Source organism: Podarcis raffonei, chromosome 5, assembly GCF_027172205.1.
Source record: "Podarcis raffonei isolate rPodRaf1 chromosome 5, rPodRaf1.pri, whole genome shotgun sequence".
Classification (NCBI taxonomy): Eukaryota; Metazoa; Chordata; class Lepidosauria; order Squamata; family Lacertidae; genus Podarcis; species Podarcis raffonei.
Window position 1 is genome coordinate 35,737,594 of NC_070606.1, and position 19,348 is coordinate 35,756,941.

The window sequence follows — 19,348 nt, forward strand, 5'->3', positions numbered from 1 at the left end:
GGGAAGTGGGAGGTTGCACTTATCACTGCAATATATGTGTTTTTCTTTCCATTAAACATTTCTCTAGCGCTCTGCTGCCGACTTTTCCTGATATGAAAATGCCCCATGGATAGAATTAACTCATATCTTTCCCTGGGCTTTAACTGAAGCATGGGAAGCTGGCTACAAAGTGCCGCAAATCAGCATTCTTGGTGGTTTGTTTTTAAATGGGAAGTCCTTCCTTATATTTACCTTGCCTGCATATATATATATATATATATACATATATATTATAGATTTTCACATTCACATTCTATATTATAGAATAGCAATAGGCATTTAACATAACAGTAAACCACAGATCCATCCTTCTGAGAACTTTCAAATTCCTATCCATGAGCATACTATCTAAGATAAGGTATTTTCGAGTAGTGAATAAAATTCTGTTAGGAAAGAATCTCAGCAATGTTGTGCAAGTCTGCAATATGGTTAGTGAAAAGACAAAGGCAACAAAGTGGTAATGCCCAGATCTCTTTGTAGGCAACGTATTCACGCCATCTCTGTTCCACACTGTCACTTGGAAAAAAAAAAAAAGAACGAAGCAGCACAGTAAAAAATTGCTGTGGAAATTGGTTAATTTTGCCCCCTGTCGTGCTCTGAATCACAGATTAAAGTCATAATTAACAGAAGCTAACTCAGCAAATTAGTGCAGGCAGAAAATGGAATGATATTTCAAACTGTTAATAATGGATAAAGATGGAGCTACCAAAGGGTATGCCCACAGGGAAAAGATTTCTGTGAGGGCTGCTGCTGGACTTGATTAAATCATTTCCTCGATCTTTGATATATCTGATGAACTTTATCTCAATGAACTAAAAAATCTCAACGTTGCAAATATAAGGTAAGGAGCAAATTAAGTTCACACGTAAGTAGGGAAAATTGGGGGGAGGGGGAGCATTCATTTCTAAAGCATTATTTCAGCAACAGAGCAGATAATTAGGCAATTAGAAATATTGACAGAGCACAAGTCCAAAATAAATGATGTCCCAGAGTGACAAAATTACTAGTATAGTAAACAAGACACTTTGAACAAGGATTGCCAACAGTACACATAACCCATGAATGCTTCTAAATACCTGGAAAGTGACAGCATTTATATATTTATACCTTATACTACTGAGATAGCATGATTTTTTTTAAAAAAAGAGCTCGATGAAAAATACATATTTACAAGAATGTATAAATGCAGAATTTCATACTTGAATTATCAGCAAAAAATATGCTTGAGTTCCTTGGCATCATCAAACTGATGACTAAGGACTTAACAGCATTTCAGTAAATGATTCGACAGCATGGTCCATACATAAAATTCTGTGGAATTTCTATGCATATAGAAAACAAGCAGAGGAGATTCTTTAAGGCGGGGAGTTCTTTATCTATTATCAGCCAACCTGAGAGGTTTAAATATGGTCCTTCCAGTGCATTTGCATTGCTCAGAGGGGCTTACAACAACGTTTAAAATACAAGGCTGTAATAAATCAATATAAAAACAGTAAGTGTTATGCCTCCTGCGATGTAAGGTTTTTCCAGCTGGGGATGGTGGAGATCTTACAGGTTTAGGATTATACAGCATAGCAAGACAAATCTACTCTGTCACGATGCATTATTTAGGAGCAGGGTACAGAACAGCCCCTCTGAAATAGTCTTTTTTCTTACATGTATTGAAGTTTTAAATGTCTGCAAAACCAAAATAATTCTAGCACCTGGAATTAATTTTATTTCTATCCTACTTCTCAAATATTGTTTCCCAAAGCAACTCACACCAATTTTTAAAAATGAGATAAACCGTGCCCTTTGGTTTAAAAACTAAAAAGGCATAACATACAGTACAAGGAAATGGGTGTGGAGGGAAAAGGTAGAGGAGAACCATCACAGCAATGCCAAAATGAAATACATACCGTATTTTTTGCACCATAACACTCACTTTTTTCCTCCTAAAAAGTAAGGGGAAATGTCTGTGCGTGTTATGGAGGGAATGCCTACAGATGGCATGCCTACGGATTTTCCTTCTCTAAAAACTACGTGCGTGTTATGGTCGGGTGCGTGTTATAGAGCGAAAAATACGGTAAGTTCCTGGCTGGCCCACTGGTTTTCAAACTTCCTTCCCCATTAAGCACTTTTAACTTTAACTTTAACAATAATTCCTCTGCTACAAAGCATCTCCTGTGCATTGCAAAGGATTCTGGAAATCACCATCTCTGTTGGGTCAATGTGGCTCACATGCACTAAGATGTAACCTGGAAAATATAAAAGCTCCCCTACAGTTGCATATTGAAGGGTAGAAAGGCTGTTTTTCGAGGGATATTTCTCCATGAGTACTGATCTTATCAAGGAACTTCAATATTCCTTATTTTAAAAGCCTAGATTTTAGTTTGCACTTCTGCGATCTGCTGATAAGGGGAACAAACATTTTACAAAAGCCATTTAGTAGTAATCGTGCTGCCGTGCTTATCCTTCACTTTTTCCTTAAGCCAGCAGTCTTTACAGATGTGTATATTGAACGAACAAAGTACTAGAATGAGCATGGGAACAACTCTCTATTTCCCCCCATGCTTCTGTGACTTATGAGCCACAGCATGTACTTTCCAATCACAACATCGTTTTTAAACTATCATGTAACAAAATTGGGGCAGGATGGTACATGAAATGACCCAAAAGGAAAAACTATATATAATAAAAATGCCCAAAATAAATAAATCAGCCAGTCACATGATTTGGAGCTATCAAGTCACATTACGTTAGGTTGCCTGAAGTGTGAATGATGAAATGAACTCTGATACCATCCTGCATTTAGCAGGCAAAATTTCTGCAGCAACTCAGAAGTATGGCAACATAATTTATTATGCATGGGATCCCACAATTTATGCTGGCTGTAGCACACTCATGACTCTTCATGAGTTACTGTGTAAGGCAGGGATAGAACACCTTTGCCAGCCTAAGAGCCACATTCCCTCTGGAGAATCAACTGGGAACTGCACAGCAGTGGTGGGCGGAGCTAGAGGTGAAAGTGGGTGGAGCAAAGGCAAAATTGGGCAGAGCAATGGATGCGATAACACTCTTTGAATAGCAGGCTACATTCAAGCCACACTAAAGCCAGGAGTTTCTACACACACACACACACACACACACACACACACACACACTTTCCATCCTCCTCGCCAGGCAATGAAGATACTTCACACTTCATGTCAGCTAAGCAAAAGCACTTGAGGAATATGAAGCAGATGATGGGCGGCGAAGGGGGGGTGAGGGTCAGATAGAGAGACCTCAGTCACCCCCAGGTTTCTGATTTTCAACATAAGAACAAAAAAAAGTCTTCAGAAGAATAGTTGCATTATTTGACAGTCAATTTCTTTTTGATATTTATGGGTCTGTTGGACACAAGATTACTTCAAGACTCTGACATTTGAACCTAGGGGGCTGTATTCAATCATGCCCCTTTGATAACTGAAGGCTGTTGGTATCTGCAGGGGCATTTGTTAGTGGAACAGGAAAACTAAACATCCCCCCCCCATATTTACACCCTCCCTTCAGCTCCATCACCCCTAGTTTGGGATATGCTTTTAAAACAGTGGGGAGAGGGGAGTGAAAATTGCATCCTTGCCCATTATATTGATTGGAGCTTCCACTGAATCAAAGAGTCTTCAGTCAGCAAACTGGATACAACTGACAATCATTTTGAAGACCATCAGGAAGCAATAGTATGCAATACAGGTTGCTTTCCGAGAAAGATGCATGGTACCTTGACATAAAGAAATAGGTTTTCTTTTTTCTGTTTAGCAAGTTACCTGAAAACAGAAGTGATGTGTGATAAGGGCTATAGGTACAATATGACAACTTTAGAAGCCTAAGTAGATGGAGCTGTGGCAACACTGTTATCTAAGAATGATGTTGGCACTAACAAGATGTTACACCTGGTATTCAGGGATTTCTGCATGGACAGCCATTGCATTGTTCAAGGGAGTGTAAGAAAATTGAATTTTAACAGGAGAAGCCAATAAAGCGTGGCATTTACCAATCTGTCAGCCATACTAATATTTGTCAAAAGGGACAGGGAGTACCAAATGGACAAAGTTTTGCTTCTACACAGAATATATGATCCATACAAGTGTAACAATTACATAGGCATCCTTGACTTGGAATATCATTTCAGAATTGTGCATTCACTCTTGTGAGTGTGTCCAAGGAAGTACTGTCTCTAAAGGCTATTTTTATATATTTAGACATTTGGGTATTAATCGCCTTAAAGACCAATGGGATCATTAGGGCAAGGGATACTGAACCCTGTCCGATATGTCTTCAATCAGTGATGGGAGCCAAATGCTCCAGGCCTCTCTACCCAGCCTCAAGACTCTCCCTAGAACACACCCCACATTGCCCCTGTTTTGTGCCCACCTCAAGTACTTTTGTCTGACTGAAAGATGCCCTTGAGCTACAAAGCCTCTTGCTTGCCTGGGTGGTGTTTGGGCGTGTGCAGAACCCTGTGATTTTGTGTGTGGCTGGAATATAGCCTGACGTATGAAGTTACGGTAAGTCACATCTATTGCACTACCCACTTTTTGCCCCCTGGCTCCACATATCACTGGCATCCAGCTCCTATAAGGTTGCCCATGGGTGGGTAAAAAATCCCCCAGCCCTAACGCAAAGGTTGCGGGCATTATCCCAGCCATAGAATATCTTTTTTAAAAGGGTCTCACTGGATGTAACAATCTAAATGAATTCTTTTGCATGGCAAAATGAGCATCTAATCCCCATAAAATCATAGAAAGCATACTGGAGGGAGAAAAAAGCCAAAACCTAATCCTCTTACTATTTTGACACTTTAGAGATAATAAAAACAAAACTGTCTTTGTAAAAGACAAGCTGAAGCTCAAAGTCACAGACAACACTAGCTCCTTTGTCTTAGTGAATGTCAAAGCTTCTAACTGAAGAAAAGGCATCACTACTCTGCAATTTACATTCATTGAGATATGAGCCTTATGATTTCAAAACTAGTTAAATATTCACTGACAATATCTACAAAGGATATTTATGATAACCTAAATCAAGTTCAACTGACCATTTGATTTCAGTCTAACAGCTATGCCTGCTACACTTGACAGTATATCAGCATAATAATATATGTTTTGAATATTACTTTGGCAGGACAAATGCAAGTCATTTTTCTCATTATTTTCAACAAAAAAGGAAGGAATTGTATTATTCATCTAATAAAATAGACTTCCTTTCTAATATTACACATTTTCTATACAGAATTATATACAGTCATACACCATGCTGTATTTTTCCTAGTGCATAATCATTCGGCAAATGAGGATCTTCTGTATGAAAATAATTGTATACCCTTTCTGATGGAGTTTTGGTACAAACAGATTGTGTTGAGCATAAAGTAGGTCCTCACCTTACAAAGAAATGCAACAAGTTTTTCACTGCATGCAATATTAACACATTCAGTACACTCTGCTTTGCCAAATTTCAGATGCAACCTCTGATGCAAACCCCTTGAAGGAAGGAATTTATTGTTTCTAATTATATTAAAATGTGTATCTTGAATGTGGAGGCAAAATGTATACACAGCACCCCTGTGAGAGAAAGGTCCTCCAGGAGCATCGGAGGAAGAGCCAGTTGACTGCTTCCCAGTGGTCCTTGGGGTCTCAAATTTCAGTGATGCCCTGTGCAATGCCAAAATTTGCCTCCCCACTGCTTCTCATGCTCCGTTCTAAATCACAGTTGTGGTGTCCCCTGCAGCACCCCCAAAGCTCAGTACCCAGTGCGACCGGACCAGTTGTGCTCCCCTAAATCCACCTTTGCAGTGGAGCACTTGAGGGTACGTGGCTCCTTGCTGGACTGAAGCTCTGACTCAATAGCTCCAAGGAACATCTGCCACATCACTCCCAGCTGAACTGCATCAGCTGGACAAAAACATTCTTCTCTCAGACCTTTGGCTAATGAAACAATCTATGGCCTTTTAAACTGTGAGGGAGTTACTATTTTTTGTTTATTATTGTGTTATGTATTATTGTGTTTTTATATTGTGCTCTTCAGATGAAGGGTAACATAGAAATTTATTAATAAAATAAAATAATTATACTCAAGATGGCTTACAATGCCTTAAACTAAAACATGGTAAAATATAATCAAATAATATTTGATATCAATAAGGAAGACTAAACTGTCTGGAAGGTATTGCTATCCTTGAGAAATGGTCACGAGATATATTTTTTATAATCTAAATAGATATTCATATTTATCTTACAAAAGAGGTATATGTTATAATGCATTGATACTGGGATCTTTTCCACAATGAATCCAAATATATTTAGAATTGTTTACAAGCAGAGATGCCAACAGCAGCAGTAAAGGTGTTCCAGATCTCTTGAAAGGCTGATACATCGGTTCAGAGATCTTTAGTTCTGAACACTAATTTCACTGAGCAGTTCAATTAGTGTGGCAGGACTCCATGAAAGCTGTTGTTTGACTAATTCCTGTGTCTCCCATCTAACATAGTGAAGAACAAAGTATCCTCTTAATCATATAACCTGCACAAGCTAAAGGCTAACCTAAGCAGAATGCTTCAATAATTGATACTTGTGCAGAGATGGAGGAAGAATACCCACTTCAGGATTTGCCCAAGGCAATAATATACTGACAACACGTCTATGCCTATTTTAAGAAATGTCACCACTATCTTTGCAATCTTCTCATTTGCTGGTTTTCTAAGTATAAATGGAACAGACATTATTGATTGTATGTTTTGTAATTCAGGACATTTACCCTCTGTGGATTCCTGAAAACTAACGAATAGTTGATGTTTTTAACTCAGCATTTAGGCCTGATTTTTATTATCACTGTTCAGTATTGACCTCTGTCCCAGTGTTTAACTTGACATGTAAGTGACTTATGTTCAAGAATTGTGTCCTTTGTAGTTCAGCATGTACCACTACACTTGTCTACTTACAGATAACCATCTACTTTTCACACAATTTTCCATAAAGAAACCTTCCTTCTGCTACAAAATTAGTGGTTTAGTAGAACCTCAGACACTATATCCTAGCACCAACAATTACTGTTAATCTGACAAATGAACAGACAAAAGTAGGGCTGGACCAAATATCCATTTGGGGATATATTTGGTGGTGGCTACTTGACAATTTCTGCATGTGAAGCATGTTCTCTGCTGGTAAAATATCTCTTCCTCTTGACAATGGAAACAGTGACAAAACTGGTTCCAAAGTCTCAGCATATTAGGGCTTCATTCACAGATGTTATCAATATTATTATGCCTTGGCCAGGATGAAACTCGACAGATGATCTGGCCTACCGCTTTCCCATTATAATGGAATCTGATTATTTCAATAACTTGTTGATCAGCACCAAAAGTGCATATTTTACTAAAATCTACCAAAATGTGTACAGTACAGAAATACATCTTGCATACAAATACATCCCAACCTCACCTGGACATGGGTTAGAGGTCAATGAGAATGGGGATCATGAGCACAACTGGGCTAATGGAGATGCCATATTCCAAGAGTTGCTAGATGTTCTGCTCAAGATTTCCCCAACATTGACACTGATGATGATAAGTAAAGCATGCAATTAGTTGCAAGCTTCACAATTCTGGCCCAGTTTGCATGTAACATATCTAACCCAACCCATGGCTAAGCATGCATGTGCAAGCATGCAAGCACATTGACTGAATATCATGGGTGATTTGTGCCTCATGTGATTGTGCTGCTGCCACACCACCCAGAATTAAGCCATGGCTTGGGTTTAGCAGTAATCCAAATCCAAACTTATGGAATGTCTTGGCCATGTGAGAGAAACCACAAGTCTGAGTTCACTGTTCTAACTTAGACTTGGGAGTACAGAAATGTGATATATTTCACTCCGTCCCATAGCAATAGATAATTCCTTGCCACTACACCGTTAAAAACTAAAATGTTTAAACACAGTTAGATATTTTAGTGTCTTGTTCTGCTGATTGCCAGGTTCCATGATAAGGTAGTTTTATTTGAAATCAATAGAAGTTACTTCCCAGGAAAAGTGTTTATAATTAGAAGACTGATCTACTATTTTTGACTATGCTAGTATTTCATCATTCAAGACTGCAGGACATGTTCATGTTCCAAGCTTTAGAATGCTGCTAGCTGTGATATACAATTCCTTTGAAGTTACTGTTACAAACAGGATATTGGACTAAAAGGGTACGATCCTTCAATTCTGTTCTAACGTTATTTAGTATATTCAGCTTCAGATGGCTGCTTTTCATGTCACACATTAAAGAAATGCAGTTCTCAGAAGCCATGCAAACATCTTAGCAAAAGCACTTATGAACAGCTGTTCATTTCTCATAGATTACCACAGTGAGTAATCCACCCATTTTGCCACAAGGAAAAAAAGCAAATTGGGTTCCCCTGATTTCATGTGTGGTGAGTCATAGTCAACAAGAAGTTAAATTACAACTGCTTTTATACAACACACTCTATTAAACATAGGGTTTTAAATAAGGTCTCCTTTAGACACTGCTTCTTTCTCTTATAATTTATTTTCTATTAATTATAAACACTGATATGTATGTATCAAAATACATTTGATATCTTAGTTCTTCAGCCTGTATAATCCCTTTAGGATAAGCTCATTATGGGTACTTTGTGGCGAAATGCCAAATCTCGAGTCAATTGCAAATCATGCTCTGTGCAACAAGTAAATTGAAAGGTCAAAATATCTGTCAAAGCATTCTCACAAATGACAAGATTTAGCCCTCCCTTTGCAGTTGTGTAGAGAAGGCCTTCCAAAAAGGGCATGGATAGTTGCCGAAAAGGTCATAGATGAATAGAACTATACTAGATATTTTCCTATCTTTTAAGAATTCTGAGAATTTAAATGGTTTGCACCAACTTGGTGGGTCTTGTGACCATTTTTCAGGTTTATATAAAGCAGGTTTTGATCACCGTCTCCATTCCTTATTTATTTTCCAGAATACAAATAAAGCATGGAGATGAGCAGCAGGTTAATTGGTGAGTTTGGGAGCTGACTAAGTGAGCTAGACATTACATAGCTCAATAGTAATAGTTCAGAGGAGACTGAGAGACATATACCCTCACTGCTAGTATTTTTTATTTTCTGGTTGTGGGTCATTGTTTGCAGTTGGATCTTCTCCCTGGTATTACCTGCTGCTCTGGTGTTGTGGTAACTCTAGGCTTCCCACTGGGCTTGCTGCTACCTTCTCTTCTGAGACTGAAGGGGGAGAATCAAGAATCTAGGCAGGGCTTGGGATGTGGTTGGAGTGGTTATTGAGTTGCTCATTCAATATATTCACGATACGGGGCACTCTAGGCTGTCTTTTTATAATTTCTGCATTGAAAGTATTTCAATTAAACAAGATAAAGTTGGAGGTAAAAAAGGAAACAAAAGGTGCCTAAAAATTACAAAAAAAAAGAATTTAAATTATTCATTATTATTCATACCCTGCCCATCTGGTTGGGTTTCCCCAGGGATCAGAGCCACTCCTCCTCCTATCCTGCAACTATAGTGTTGTGTCATTGTATAACTACTGGTCCAAGACTCCCTGGGGGAAAATAGTGACTATTGAGCCAGTTTGTGTAAGTGATATAGCTAGTTCCTTAAAATACACAGGATTTTTGAAAGGCAAATCTGTATAGTTTCTATGGTGAAGAGTTATATAGGGGTCTGGAAGTAAATTCTCTGAGAATGAAAATGACTCTCACATGTAAACTGGCACTCACAAGAAATGAAAGAGCATTGCAGTTATAATAATTTACATTTACTGAGATTTTTTTTAAGTCTTAACATTAATTCAGGCTACAAAAGGAAGATTAGCAAGTTGGAGATACTCTGAACTACAACTCAGATCAGCATAAGAAAAGTAATATGCAACATTTAAGAACTCAAGCTGGGTTGTATTTCTTAATACAGTTTTTAAAAGGCCCTTGCATTAAGTCACCCTCAATGTTATATAAACCAGATATTAAATCATTGCCATAGCAACAAAGCTTGTATTGCCTGCCCTACTTTTGTATCTTATGGTCATCATTCTCAGTATACTATTTTGCTGAATGAATTATAGCTCAGCTTGAAGTAGGAAAGCTATATATAGTTGTATAAGGTACCCAAAAGGCACTTCCCCCTCAGAAGGAATCTGGTTGAAATTCATTGGGGAGGAGGGAAGAGAAGAAGAAAAAACTATTTACAGTTTAATGGGGTTTTAAAATCAATTTTCAATAATTATGACAATACAGAGGTGAGAGCAACTCAGATAATGAAGATATGCACAGAGACAACATAATACATGCATGAAAACAAAAATTCTGGGTTGAATCAAGTACCAGCCACGGTCAGAGAAGATCCATTGAAATTAACAAATGTTACTAAGGTTCATTAATTTCAGTGGTTTAACTCTGAGCAGGACTTAATTGCCTACAACCCCTAAGTGCCTTAGACAATTTCTTATATGCTATACAATTCACCCTACTCCCATCAGAAGGATTCACAAATCACTGTCTGCCACCAAACTTAATGCAATCTAGACCTCTGTGTGCAACAAGCAGAAAGAACTGGTGTTTCACATTATGCTGCCTGAATGAATGAAGTATAGCAGCACATGCTTCAGTGGAAGATACAACTTCCAAACTTTCAAAATAGATGGTGCGCAACATGTTAATAACAGAATTCAATAGAATCTTTCTACATGCAAGCAGTTGGGATTTGAGTAACGAACACGGCCTTTTTACAGATTCAGTGCAGCTCAAAATATACAGTCATCCCGTGCTGAAAAATGTGAGTAGACGTGCTCCTGGGCTGTACCAATCATAAACTGGATTAATCCATTTGAAGGACTGTTTAGTCCGAGTCTGATTTAAAGATTAATAATCCCAATGGCAGGGGCCTTGAAGTTGTCAATCAACAATTATTACCTAGACAACCCAGTGAGCTGGAGCACAGCTTACCTGCTAAGCCTGCTATTATGAGATATATTGCATTTCTATCTAAATTATAGTAATTGTAAGCTAATTTTCATATAGCTTTGCAAATGAGCACATACAATTTTTCTGCAAACCTGTGCCCCCTTTTATTCTCTTTTTGGAGATGTTGTGTTTTATCGCCTCATTGAAGATGGCTACTGGGAAACATGGTCAACATTATGGGTATGTTAACAGAGAAGACTCTTTCTGTATTCACACAGGGAAAGTCTATAATTAACTATTTGTTGTAGCAAAGTATTACAGTATATTTATGTGAAGGCTGCCAGTATCATCCACTTAATCCCCACCCAAAGGTTCCAAGGAGGAAGACAAAACTGTATTTTTATTTAATTACACTCTATAAGGGTTTAATGCTTGATGGTTTTGCAAGTGAGTCACAAAACTTAGTTTACCGTAAACTCTTAACAGATAAACTTTTAATCAGTACTATTTTCCAACCAAGTCTCAGGTGGACTTTTCCCATCTAAAATGGCAGTGTTCCTAAACAGCAACACCCACTCAGTCCTTCAAGGATTTGACTTTCCCTCAGGGAATCAAAACCTCCTTGCATTGCCTAGCTAACCCCACTCAGAAAGTCCAACTTTGTCTGCCCACAGACAATCCCTATCTCTGAGAGCCAGTTCACTATCTGTCTCCACTGACAGAGTACTGTATCCTATCTGAGTGCCACTCAGATAGACAGAGACCTCATCTGCCCACCCAGAGAGAAAGTCCCTATCCGACTATTAAATTGTCAGCAGCTCACTTAAACTCCACTCTCTCCTGATTGGCTGATGGTCACACCAGTTCTGGTTATTGGGAAAGCTGGAAACAGAAGCAAGGAAAAGGCTGACAAGCTGGGGAAACTAGATGGCTGTGAGAACTCTTCTGCAGAAAAAAAGAGGGAGATGTGTAACAAAAGTGTCTCATAGCTTCTGCATGATCAAACATTTCAGTAATTTATAGACTGAGATTAAAGAGAGCGTTGTTTCTTGATCTTCCTGATATGTTACAGTAGGTAATTTTTGAACCCACAGGTTAAGGAACTTTACATTTGGGGAGAAAAAGAATCTGAATTTAATTAACTTTCAAATCATTGCCATTTGTTTATATATGAAATGGCATCCTCTAATCCTCCAGATCTGCCTCCTAAATCACCCTGTAATAATTAATGACCAATTGCCCAGTCAATAAAATATTATTATTCCTTGTCATTTGTATTTAGGCACTTGATTTGCTCAGTTCCAAAGGATGTGTCTGCCGTTGTATTAAATACTGGAAATGGGTTTGAAGAATATTTATTTTCAGTCCTTTCCATCTTTTGCTTGGAAATCACTGCAGTCAATCAAGTGACAACGGTTCAAAAGATTTAATAAAAAGTCACCATCTAAATTCAGGCAGCGTTCACACAATCATTTTACATGTGGGAAAAGGCACATCATCTCCCTAACCCCCCCCCCCCGATATTTATTTAATATCATTTGGCTTGTTAAGACAACATGAAATTCAACTGAAATGTCACTATGAAGCAGACAAAAAAAGGATAATGGGCCCTGTTTGCAATTGTCACTCAATAAAATTTCATAACTTTTCCTTCCTTTTTACAAGACAGCAACAACTAAAATCATTGTGTGTCTCTGAGAGAGAGAAACTGCGATGCCTTGGTCATTTTAGGGGTTTTGGTTTTTTTAAAAATAACTCAATGATTTCACTGAGGTCATTTTTCATGTGCTTACTTCCACGCGGGGTCTGGAGGATGGCAATGGGCATTTTCTGCAACAGCTTCCTGCTTATGGAATGCTCTCCCCAGGGAGGCTTGCCTGGTACCTTGGTTACATGTCTTGAGGCACCAGGCAAAAACATTTGTCTTCTCCCAGGCCTTTGCCTAATTATGGCCTTTCAAGCTGTGTGTGGGCTTATTGGCTTTGTTTGCTACTATGTTATGTATTTTTTGTGCTTTTTATTGTGCTCCGTGATCCTCAAATGAAGGGCGGTATAGAAATTTAATAAATAGATAATAATATTGTTTCTTCAAGGGGAGTATTGCCCCATCCAAAACACACCAAATTCCTGTTCTTTGCAAGAAAGACCACTACCTTGTGTGCATTAAGCTTCACTTGTTTTGGCCCCCTCCAGCTCAGCACTGCTACCAGGTTAAGCCACCTCAATCAATCCATCAATCAATCAATCATCTAGCCACACTAGCAATGCATATTGAAGAATCAAATCCATAGGTAACCCAGAGACTACTGATACTAACAAATAACACTGTGCACTGAAACACGCTATAGAACATTAATAACAAATTATAGTTATTTATGTGTATGCAGTTCAACCTACACACACATTCCTACACACAGCCGTAATGAACCACTGTTTATGCTGTTCAATTTCCTTTCATAATGTGAGCAAATGTAATCATTTGACAGGATAATTGCCTAAAATTAGTCAATTTACATTTGTTTGGATAGCTCTCTCTCATTTTTCCCCGAGTGTGAATTACTCTAATCAGGAAATGAAGGAACAAAATCTGTGAAAATAAAATAGATAGTGATGATCGGGAAATCTGTAAAGAAAAAGAAAAAAAGAATCTTGCACCCAAGGAACCACAGCAAAACAAAGTCAGGAAAGCACTTTCATTTTCTTAATTAGAGATATACAGCACGTTGGTTCCACTTCATTTATTTAGAAAAAATATAACTGGAGATTATTATTATTATTTGTTTTTAAAGTAGCTTAAAATTACCACAGCTCAGCTGTGTAGATTAATAAATACAGACCCATGGCCACGATAACCAATCTTCATTATGTATAGTGCTATTACATATTATCATTAAATAATTGTCCTGATTAGTACAACTGTAAACAGGATGAATCTTTGGCCCTGCAGTAGTTCATGCAAACATTAGCCTACACAGCTTGTTTGTTTTATTTTGTTTTTGAAAAGAAATACTTTTAGAATTCATTGAGCTTTGTCCATCCTCATCCAAGATGAAGCTGAGAGTGCATGAATATCAATAATAAAAAATACCGATACATGCAAGCATATTATAAAATATAGCAGCTGAAAGCCACAGTAAGAGTGTATAGCCCATATGGAGACATTATAAGCCAGTGATGTAACAGCACAATGGTAGCCAATGGAAACAAAGTTTGTTAATTTTTTTGTGGCAAATGCTAGACTTCTGCCTCGGGTGTACTTTAGAAATAGACTCTGTATGCATCTACTGGCAATTTTCCTGAGAATGGGATGAACCAGACTAAGTTGTTTGAACTTAAGTTCCATTGATTTCAATGAGAACTAAGCAATGACTAATCTTGCCCATTTATTTCAATGGTACCTAAATGTAACTTACTTATTCTGGAACCAATCCAATATACATAAAAGTAGCAATACCTCAGGTGGCGCAATGGGTCAGTGTGTCTGGCTATTAACCAGAAGGTTGATGGCTATGGCAGGACTAGATGACTCTCAAGGTCCCTTCCAACTCTACAAAAATTCTATGACTACTGAACTACTGAAAATTCTATGACTACTTCTTTGGAAGGATGTGATATTTATTTGTTTAATAAATTTGTAATCCGTGTTTAAAAATACATCCACAGCTCAATTTAAATTTAGCCATTGAAAGCCACAACAAAAATGTGGATCTTCCAGGCCAGTTTAAGTCTCTGTTACAGGGTCTTCTCAGACTCTTAAACACCTCTGTTTTCATTTATCCCGGGCAAGAAAGCTTCATTCCTTTTTTTATTATTATTTAATGCTTGTATTAGTATCCTCTATCCTATTTTGCAGAGCACCTCAAAACAAGTGAATGAATGCACAACCACAAACAAATTAATGCATAGCTCCCCACCCATACATAAAATTAAAAATCAATACTGTTTCATTTTAAATCAGAATCTACTCATTTTAAAAGAAGCAGTTTAAAACAGAAACAGCTGTAGATTAGATATTTGCAACTAATCTTTTTTCTTAAAGAAAAATCCTGGCATGTTCTTGCAAAGGATAAAGGTAAAGGTAATGTGACCCCTGACCATTAGGTCCAGTCGTGGCTGACTCTGGGGTTGCGGTGCTCATCTTGCTTTACTGGCCGAGGGAGCCGGCGTACAGCTTCCGGGTCATGTGGCCAGCATGACTAAGCCGCTTCTGGCAAACCAGAGCAGTGCACGGAAACGCCGTTTACCTTCCCGCCTGAGTGGTACCTATTTATCTACTTGCACTTTGACGTGCTTTTGAACTGCTAGGTTGGCAGGAGCAGGGACCGAGCAATGGGAGCTCACCCCGTTGCGGGGATTCGAACCGCCGACCTTCTGATTGGCAAGCCCTAGGCTCAGTGGTTTAACCCACAGCGCCACCCACTTAGCGACGATGAGGAAATAGTCACACATAGCCATGCACACGTATTTACGCACATATGGGAAGGCTTTTGGTCTGGTGGATGCCTCCAGCAATGAAAGAAGAGGGAAAGTGATATTTGCATATTTCTCCCCCATGCAGCCTTTGGCAAAAGCCGAAAATTGGCTCCCTCAGACCTTTCAGATCAGGGTGGAGGACGTCACCAATGCATGGGCACCAACTGGATCCCACTGTACACAATATCCTCCATACAGCTCTAATCTGAGCAACACCTGTAAAGCATCCCTAACCATATCTGAAAACCTGTCTTTATTTATTAACCACAAATTAATTTATCTTCCTTACTTCAATAAGTGTGTGAACTCCAACTTTTCAAATAAAGCTTGATGATTTGGGACAGGAAACAGGAAGAAGAGAAGAAGAAGAGTTTGGATTTGATATCCCGCCTTTCACTCCCCTTCAGGTGTCTCAAAGCGGCTAACATTCTCCTTTCCCTTCCTCCCCCACAACAAAAACTCTGTGAGGTGAGTGGGGCTGAGAGACTTCAAAGAAGTGTGACTGGCCCAAGGTCACCCAGCAGCTGAATGTGGAGGAGCGGAGACGCGAACCCGGTTCCCCAGATTACGAGACTACCACTCTTAACCACTACACCACACTGGCTCTCCGACTATGAGAGGAGGCAGTGCCAACAGGCAATCCGGTTCTTTAATACAAGTTACCTCAATAACTTTAAAGTGGTTGCTATTTTATTTATTTATTCAAAGGCATTGATGAACCACTTAATACCAAACAGAGCTATGCTGTAGACTGAAAACAGGCTCACCTCAACAAATATTTTTGTTTTAAAATAAGCACTGATCTCCTTTACTTCCTTTAGCTGCTCCAAAATCTACAGTTGGAAGCTGTTATGTACCTATGGACTTGGAATCCGTTGAACATAATTACTTATTTCCACTTACAAGGCTTTGACATATACAATGCATAGCTGTAAGCTAGTATATAAACTTTACTATATTATGACCAAATAATATAGTAAGTTTTCTTATTTACACAAGAAAGGCATCAAGAAAGGGCCTCTCATGCAACTGAAGTGAATCAACAGAACTAGATACCCTTATACACCCATGTGAAGCAAGAAACTTGTTCTATTGCAGTGATTCCAAGCTCATGCTACTCAGCGTATACAAATGTCTGAAGTTGAATGGCCAGATGCTTTATGTATGTTAGGACTGCAACAGGGACTAGAGGATCCTTTTTTGAAAATTGCAGCAAATAACTTGGGAGAACAAAATCAAATATAACTCCTTGTAAAGCTTCCAGTCATACATCTGGAAGAATTGAAAAACCTAAGAGCAAATCCCCAAATCTCTGGCAGCCAGAGCATTGACCCCATCTTTCTTGTTTATAGTGTGAGACAGGTCACTTGATTGCTTACAGCTATTTCTCCGATATCTGAAGATACAGCTGAACACCTAAAGGGCCAATATGATTTAGTGAAAATTGCTGCCTAATTGAGCCAATTTCTTGTCAGAAAGGCTTCTTTGTACTATTCCATCCAGCTGTCTACGCGATGGTCACCTACTGTATCCACTTGTTATTTCTTCCAAGGGGGATTGCTTTCCCAAAGGTTCACAAAAAGTGAAGCCAACTTGGTCACAATTCTCTCTTTAAAGACACTGAAACTTTATGAATTATCATTCCCAAGCCAAGTGGGGGAGAAAGGAATAGTACTCAAAATTTGCTAAGCTTTAACAAGGACTAAAAGCAAAATAGACAGCTGAAGTTAGATAAACCTTGAAAAATAGAGGGCTGTCTCATTGGCTTCTTACACCAGCATATCAATAGAAGCAAAGATTTAAAAAAGCCTAGGCTATCCAGGCATTTGCCCCAAACCTATTGGCTAAAAGTGGGGAGGGGGCAGGGGTGCACATGTAAGCCTTGCCTCAGGGTCTTCACATGTGCTGGATACACTTCAGATCTTCCTGCACTGATAGGGGAGGTATGAGGGGGCGTCAGAGTATGTTTAGCTAAATGTGCTTTAAATCTGCCCCATGACTGAAAATCTTGATAAGCTGGAAAGCGCTGAAGTAGAACAGCCACATGCAGGGACATTTGGGGCAAGGTTTGCATGCACACCCTGATGCCTACCCCTACTTTTAGCCCATGCTAAATACAGTTTCAGCCTCTACCTAATCTAGATTACTAGATCTCCACTCCCAATGTGAATATAGACTTGCACACTGGGAGAGTGAGGTGAAACCTAGGGAAGGTTTAGGGTCCTTGTGGGTAAATTTATGGGGAGGTAGGTTATAAGGTAGATCTTGCTTCTCTGGCACACCAACCAATCCCCCTACATATCATCTTGATTATTTTGTTTTTACAGTGGTACCTCGGGTTAAGTACTTAATTCATTCCGGAGGTCCGTTCTTAACCTGAAACTGTTCTTAACCTGAGGCACCACTTTAGCTAATGGGGCCTCCCATTGCCGCTGCGCCGCCAGAGCACAATTTCTGTTCTCACCCTGAAGCAAAGTTCTTAACCCGAGGTACTATTTCTGGGTTAGCGGAGTCTGTAATCTGAAGCGTATGTAACCTGAAGCGTATGTAACCCGAGGTACCACTGTACTGTACTTTAAAACCCTCCCCTTCCCCTTTTTATTGCTATGCAAATGCATGCTTCATTGCGAGACGACCCAACAAAATCCAAGGAATCTCACAGTAACTCTTCCATCAGAATCCATAGGCAAACTTATATACGGTGGTACCTTCGGTTGCAGACGGTATCCATTTTGGAGGTCTGGTCAGATCCTGAGGTTTCCGCAACCTGAGGACCGCTTCTGCGCATGTGCAGACTGTAATTTGCTTGCAGAAGTTCCAGTTATGTTGTGGCAGTGAGCTAGAGGAGTTGCAGATGCATAACTGTGTATGCAGTTAAGGATCACAGTTCCCCTAAATAGATCTTACACTGGCATTTCTTATAGGGAAAGATCTGCACCACTCTTTGGAGACTGGTTGGCTATAAGACCTACTGTGATAAAGCCCTCATTGTATGCAGCGATCTTTTGCATAAACACACACAGTTTAATTGGATTACAGTTTGCATTGATAACATTTTCAAAAACCACCAAGCTATGTGTTAAGTTTATTTTAACAAAACCAGATCATTTGCCTTTTCTTTGCCAACAAAAAGCAGTTTCTTCCTTTCATTAGAAGCCAGTAGAGTAAATGTAGTGAAAAGAACACTTACAATGAAGGTCTTGGTTTGTTTTGCTTTGAAACTTAACATTATATCTTCTAAAACAACAGACCCTCTGGCAAATTAGACCTTATCCCAGTAAGAAAACTCGTGGCTCTATTGAAAAGGACATTTTTAAAAAAGTCAAATACTTCAAAATCCTTAACATCCGCAGATGTCTTATTACCTGCTACCACCTGTGGCCTCTGTTGCAGAGTCTGTGGCTTTCATTTTTATGTGCTACAGTTCTCTATAACAAGCTGTTTCCTAGCAGACATACCAATTCATCATTTCAGGAAAGCCCTAAATTGCCCCACAGATGGACATTACAGAGAACAGGAACAGCCAACCCCCAGCCTTTTGTGAATTATTTGACAAGTCAGAATTATAACTGTCTTGGGCAGAGGTAATCATATGTATAGCACTGGGATGTATTGTGTTGGTTTTTTTAGCTATTAGGCAGGCCTTTGGTAAGAACGCAAAATAGCATATCCATATGAAAGAAGCAGCGAAAATACAGGTGGCAGCTATAAGAAATAAAAGAAAACTGAAAGCATCAACAGCGTTTGTTGCAGAACCTGTAATTATATAACTATAATAAACACCAGGTTATGTAGCTGTAGATTGAAACCACATGATCTTATTCAGCTGCTGCCATTGCTGAAAAGTTAAGAGAGTGGGATCAATGGATCTGAGAATTCCATGTTTCAAAAGCTTTTGGGGACAACCT

The 19,348-nt window shown here is 38.9% G+C and overlaps 1 protein-coding gene across 5 annotated transcripts in view; it reads right to left on the reverse strand.

Moving 5' to 3' along the window:
- Nucleotides 1–19,348, reverse strand: part of PRKG1 (protein kinase cGMP-dependent 1) — a 583,893-nt gene that overhangs the window by 149,591 nt on the left and 414,954 nt on the right. The gene's annotated exons all lie outside the window — the stretch shown is intronic.